Here is a 6,477-nt window from a genome sequence, read left to right on the forward strand (position 1 = left end):
TGAGGTCGTCTCAGGTGAGGCTCTTGAATAACTCTTGGCTGAACAGTCGTATAAAACGATGCGACTGTGTGTGGTCAGACAGTAATAAATTACATGAGTAAGACATTCGCTCTTCAGTGGTGTGGATTGCCTGAACAGTTTCACTGTGTTGGGAGTGGTCACATTCAATACACTGTGTGTGTGTGTGTGTGTGTGTGTGTGTGTGTGTGTGTGTGTGTGTGTGTGTGTGTGTGTGTGTGTGTGTGTGTGTGTGTGTGTGTGTGTGTGTGTGTGTGTGTGTCTAAGGCTTCGTGTGATCTGTGACATGCTGTGTTGAACACAAGATTAACTAGGTGACACTGTGATATCCAGGCATCGTGAAACGCACAGGAGTCCTCTTTCAAAACAGGACTCTTCTTCCTCTACTCTCCTTCCCTCTCACTACAGTCGTTCTGTATTTCTGACATAAATTTGTATCTGGTGAGTCATACAGATGGTATTGATGACATCTCACCACCTCACCCAACCTATTTATTGTGACACCAAACAGGAATTTGAAATTTGAAATTGACAATGACTGGCCTATTAGGGCACAGAAATATTTGTCTTAAAATTATCCTTAAAATGCTTTTTGATTTGGTGGAACTAATTTTTAAAACTTTACAGCTATTGTATGCCTCCACATGCAATGTGAGCACCTGTGGTGCTTGTTTTCTCAGATGCCAGAGGCACAGCACTCAGAAATGAGAAATAAACTTCAGCCAGCATGATAACTTCATGGCTGGTGTGTGTGTCAGATTACACCGCGAGAGTTTTTGTTTTGTTTTGTTTTTTTGCACTTATGTCTACACACCATAAAAGTTCGAAATACCTTTTCAGTGATGTATACTATTAGCGAATAACCGCACGGCATCTACGTGTAACAGTGAGTATTTTATTCCGTTTTTTTTATTCCGTTTTTAATGTGAATTCCTCTTGAATTCAGCAGCGTTTGTTAAATTCATGTGGTAGTAGTGCCCTCATCATGTGGTTTGTTTGGGGACGGCAGGAAAAAATGTTCGGTAAGACGGGAGATGACGCAACACAGCAGTTGCAATGTGTACTGCACACTGTAGGTGGGTATATTCATGCTCCGTCTCAGTTTAGTAATACCGGTATTCATTTGATTATAATGCAAAATAAGTAGAGTTTTCGAGTATTTTATGTTTGTGATTTGGTTTGGCTAATATTTCGACCATTTAATCAGAGTATTAACATATCTTTTGTTAGTTATATGGCTTTTTGTGAACTCTTGTCGTGCCGCACTCTCGTTAGCAAGGCCACGAGGTTAATTTTATTTTATATTTTATTTAGGTCAGTTATGCCTGCAGCGAAATATCACTAAAAAGGCTGTTATTTCATTCAACAGGTATGTCTTTTTGTATATGTTTGTTTATTATTATGATTGTCATGTTTTATGCCAAGTGTGTTCAATCACGTGTTGTGATGCTAATGTTGGTTAATTCTGTTAAGATCAGAGGCGGACAGAGTACAGAGCTTTGTTACTTGAGTAAAAGTACAGATACCCCTTGCTAAATTTTACTCAAGTACAAGTAAAAGTACTACAGTCAGATGTCTACTTAAGTAAAAGTACTAAAGTACTTGTTTTTAAAAGTACTTGAGTATCAAGAGTACAAGAGTAAATTTTCTAAATATTGCATTACTAATCTACTGCCACAGTGCTTACATTTATGCACAGAAACGTCCTACATGGAGTTATGAAAATTTTTAATGTTAATACCTTGGAGAATGTAAAAGGAATTGAAAGTAAAATCAAGTCATTTTCATCTTTTTACCATGTTGCTTTATTTAATTTAATTAAATTTTTGGGGGGTCCCATCTTAAATGCGGGGACAACACACACACACACACACACACACACACACACACACACACACACACACCACATGTAAGGGTGGCGCTGCCAATACAGCACCTAAAAGCTGTCACAAAGAACCGGCAAAAGGAATGATTATGAATATGTAAAATATAGCAAGGAGATATTTTAATTGTTTATTAATAAACACTTGTTAATAAACAAGTGTTTTCTTTGTCAGTGTCGGCTAGATGAAGTTGACGATGCTGACTCGCGATCTTCAGCAGTGAACGCGCCAGAGAGAAATGCACATTTCATACGGATTACATAAGCAGAGAGCAGTCTGTAGTCTGTTTTCTTTCGTTTTGAATTTTTCTGTTTAAAAGTAGACATGTCTGTGAGAGGCAAGTAGGCTACCTTATACACTGTGTTTCGGTTCATTTATGAGACGAGATCCAGTTCACGTCCGGCGCCTCCGTTTCTTATCTATCGTCTGCTATTTACTTCTTATTTATTAAACCCAGGCAATTGGTTGATGAAACCTTGATTAAAATTAAGATACAATTAATGCAAAACGAAATTCAGGTTAAAGAAAGGTTTTGTGTTTTCTGTTTGATGTCTCTGTGAAAGTTTTAAAGCATTTTTTATGCCGCTTTCAGAGCGCTCACGTCGGTAACGGACAACACGTCCATAACATTGTTTTTTCCTCATAAATGCAAACCCGAAAAATAAAATAAAACAAAATTAATATTTTATGTACTGTGGAGACTGAGCGCCAACCCTTCTTCATTCGCTGGGTAGTAGCCTACTTTGGTTTGCGCAGTGTAATTCACATAATCAGTAAAAATATATTTTGCCTCCTAAAGTTTTTTTTATTAAGAAAATCAGAAATCCCTCGTGGCTACGCCACTGCCACATCTGTGTTAAACACACCACATACTCAAGAACATCAAACCAAATGCTTGGCTTACATTAATGTGTAATATAAAATCTGACCATGGAGTTGACTTTGGCGGAAAGCTGAAAGTGATTGCTGATAGGCTGTCCCAATCAGTGGCGCCTGCACAATCCAATCACGTTTGAGAGGGAAACAACAAATTGAGGGTGTCCGAGATTTTTCTTTTTTTTTTACTGTTTTTTTATTTTACTCGGGTACTCACGGTTATGGATAGAAATGTATTGGAGTAAAGAGTACAATATTTGCCTCTCAAATGTACTTGAGTAAAGTCATGAGTACTCCCCAAAAATGATACTCGAGTAAAGTACAGATCCCTCAAAATTGTACTTAAGTACTGTACTCAAGTAAATGTACTCCGTTACTGTCCGGCTCTGGTTAAGATGATGCAACACGAGTTGCAATGTGTACTGCACACTGTAGGTCAGTTATGCCAACTTATGCCTGCAGCGAAATATCACTAAAAAGGGTGTTATTTCATTCAACAGCTGCAGTAAACAGATTTACACCATGACTCGGAGTACCGTACGTCAGAAATATAACGGGGCATCACCATACGCTGTCTGGGATTTGTCGTGTCACGCCGGAGCATCCCGTGTTAGTGGTGGGCAGATCGAGGCTTCGTGGAACACTGAAACAGTTGAAGCACATGTGCCATATTGTGTCGAGGCTTCGAAACAATCCGACACCCGTCTCCACGGGGATCCCTAGTGGTCAGAACAGTGTAAATGCAACAAAAACCCAGGCCAAACATGCATAAAAACACCTTTTACAAATGTATTGCAAATTTTTTATTGAAAGTAAAATCTTTCAAATGCAATTATCTAAGCATCTAATAAGATTATCAAGTGTCTATATGTTATTTTATCAATTGTCAGGGTTTGTTTTGTTTGTTCTATGAATGGCTCAGCTAAACAGGCCAATAAGAGACTTAAATCCATTATTCATTTTAATTATACTAATGTCTAATTAAAACATCTAAAACATTTATAAAACTGATCAGAGATCAGGTAAAACCCACAGACACTAGTTCATTGGTTCTTAGTGACTCAGAGATCTTCGCCCCCAGGTGTGAACAATTGAATTTTCGAAGTGTTTTGAAACGGTTATGACGTAATGAAGTCTCGTTTACTGAAATCACGTGACTCTGGCAGTTTGATACACGCTCCGAACCATTGATTCAGAACAAAAGATCCGTAAAGGTTTCAAAGCTTCATGAAGCAGTGTTTTGAAATTGTCATCACTATCCAGTGTTATATCACTGGGTTCTGACTGTCTTTTGTTGTATTGCGCCGTTCGTGTGTGTCCCGGGGTAGAGACGGGATTCACTTCACCGAGAGAGACCAGCAAGCAAGGTAAAAAAACATTATGTGTGTGTTGACAGGTTTGTGCACCCCAGTTTAACCTATGTTATACTCGTCAGCATGGCGGTAACAAACTTTACCACGGTAAACTGCGATAACGTTTACATTTGACAGACTTTGTTAGATTATTGAATTGTCGGGTTAAAATACGCCAGTGAGCAACGCTTAGTTAACATTAAATTAACTAATGTGAAATTCTGTTTTGGTTGTAGCTAATGTTAGCATTGTAGGCTCACACGTATAGGCTCACTATTGGCCGACGCTGGTCATGTGTGTAATGCGTGTGACGTACAACACAGAAGCGCTGCGCTGTTTCACTATGTGAACTCACTCGAGGCCCACAGAGAAGGAAATGAATAGTTGAATAAAGAAGTTATTTTTGTTTGTTTTTTGCGCACAAAAAGTATTCTCGTCGCTGGATAAACTTAAGATTGAGCCACTGTAGTCACTTCGACTATTTTAACGATGTCTTTAATAACTTTTCTGGGCCGGCAAGTTTCAATCCCTTAGAAGCCTATGTAAAAAATATCTTAATTTGTGTTCCGAAGATGAACGAAAGTCTTACGGGGTTGGAACAACATGAGGGTGAGTAATTACTGATACAATTTTCATTTTTGGGTGAACTATCCCTTTAAGTTAAACAAACGGCACCACTCTATTCGATTATGCTGTTCGCAATGCTTTATGGGATTGTTAAACTAAAGCTGATAAGTACACAGTCTTGTTTGTATTTTTGTCTGATTTTCAAATACTTTTTTGATTTTTTCAAAATTTTTGAGTGACCTCGTAGCTGATTGTCTTGGTTCATGGCTTATAGATCTTTAACAAGGACTTTTTTTAAAATCCCTATGGGAAAAATTAATGGATAAAAGCTCCACTGAAAAAGGGGGCGGGCGCTAATGCACTCTATTAATATCATTGTAATATTGTTGCCGTGTTTGTCTTGTTGCTATGCCAACTGTTTTGTACATTCTAATGGACTATTTTATTTCTTAGCGGTGGCTAATAGCCTGGGAAAACCCAGACAACTTCCGGCAAATTTAGATTTGCTCTGAAAGTTAGTCTGGCAAAGAGCTCATTCAAGCCCATTTCCAATCCGTCGAAATCGAGGCACCAATCAGAAACGTTGGGGCGGGCTTTACACGATGACGACAGCGCTGGGATTTTGAAGCAGATTTTGTAGCCTACATTACAAAGATGGATGCCACCATCGAACATCACTCGTTCGAATCAGCTATCGCGTCTGTTTTAAGTGATTTGAACGTTTCCTTTTTGTTAAAAACCGAGCAAAGAACAACACTCGGAGTTTCTCCGCCACTCTGCATACGTCATCTCCTTCATCGCTCTGATTGGTTTTAGGTCTATCCGCGACGTCCGTTGGTGACGCCCCTCTGGAAATGATTTGTCTATGACGCTTTGCCAGACCATAACTCAGTTACAACTGAGAATGGTCTGGTTTTAACCAGGCTAGGTGGCTAAGGTATACAGAGGACAAATTCTCAAATAATTTCAACTCAGATCAAAATGACATATATTCATTTATTTGATCAGTAGCAGCTGGATAATGTACAGTTCATACAGCAAAATAAACCCATTCAAGGTGATACAAGATCTGTTTTGCGAAAGGCTGAGTGATAATCCTTTACATATTACGAAGGAATTCTTGTCTGTGTTCAGGAAGAAAAAATAAAGAATCACTTTGTTTCATTACTGGTCCATACTTACTGCCGATTTGGAATTAGTGAACAAATGATGAGTAGGACCAGGATGTTCGAAAACAATAGCTTCCTCCCCCACATGGAATTCAGAGAAATTAGAGAAAAATAGCCAGTAAAAACAGCAACCTGAAGGGTACGAGTAAAAAGCGTGAATATGTGGGGGGCGTATTGAAAGGCAGGCTAATATTCAGAAACAACAGGCAATGAAGGCAGTATCTCATCATGGCCTAAGAGCACATGGTGGGACTCAAAAATGAGTCTTGATTGTACTGAGCAATTTGGAACTCAGCAGAGCACTCAATTAAGGCGAGCGATTAACAGCGGATCTGACTTGCCCTGCTCCCTGTGATGTCATCGTTCTTGGAGTGTGGCAGCCATAGCAGGTGTCTGATTTGACCAAAGCACTGGCCAGCAGCTTATATCATTAATAAAGCCCAAGACTCAACCTATCAACACTGCAGTACATTCCATTTTATGCCATTTTCTCCACATGAGCCTTTCCTTTCTCCTGTTTTGCTTTTAAATGTAGTCCTACGAGAACCCATACTTAAAACCAACATGGCTCCTGAATGAATTTTGCAGTAGACTTTTCAATGTAATGCTAAT

This window comes from Rhinichthys klamathensis, unplaced genomic scaffold (genome assembly GCF_029890125.1).
Source record: "Rhinichthys klamathensis goyatoka isolate OS25496 unplaced genomic scaffold, OSU_Roscu_1.1 h1tg000021l_1, whole genome shotgun sequence".
NCBI classification, from domain to species: Eukaryota; Metazoa; Chordata; class Actinopteri; order Cypriniformes; family Leuciscidae; genus Rhinichthys; species Rhinichthys klamathensis.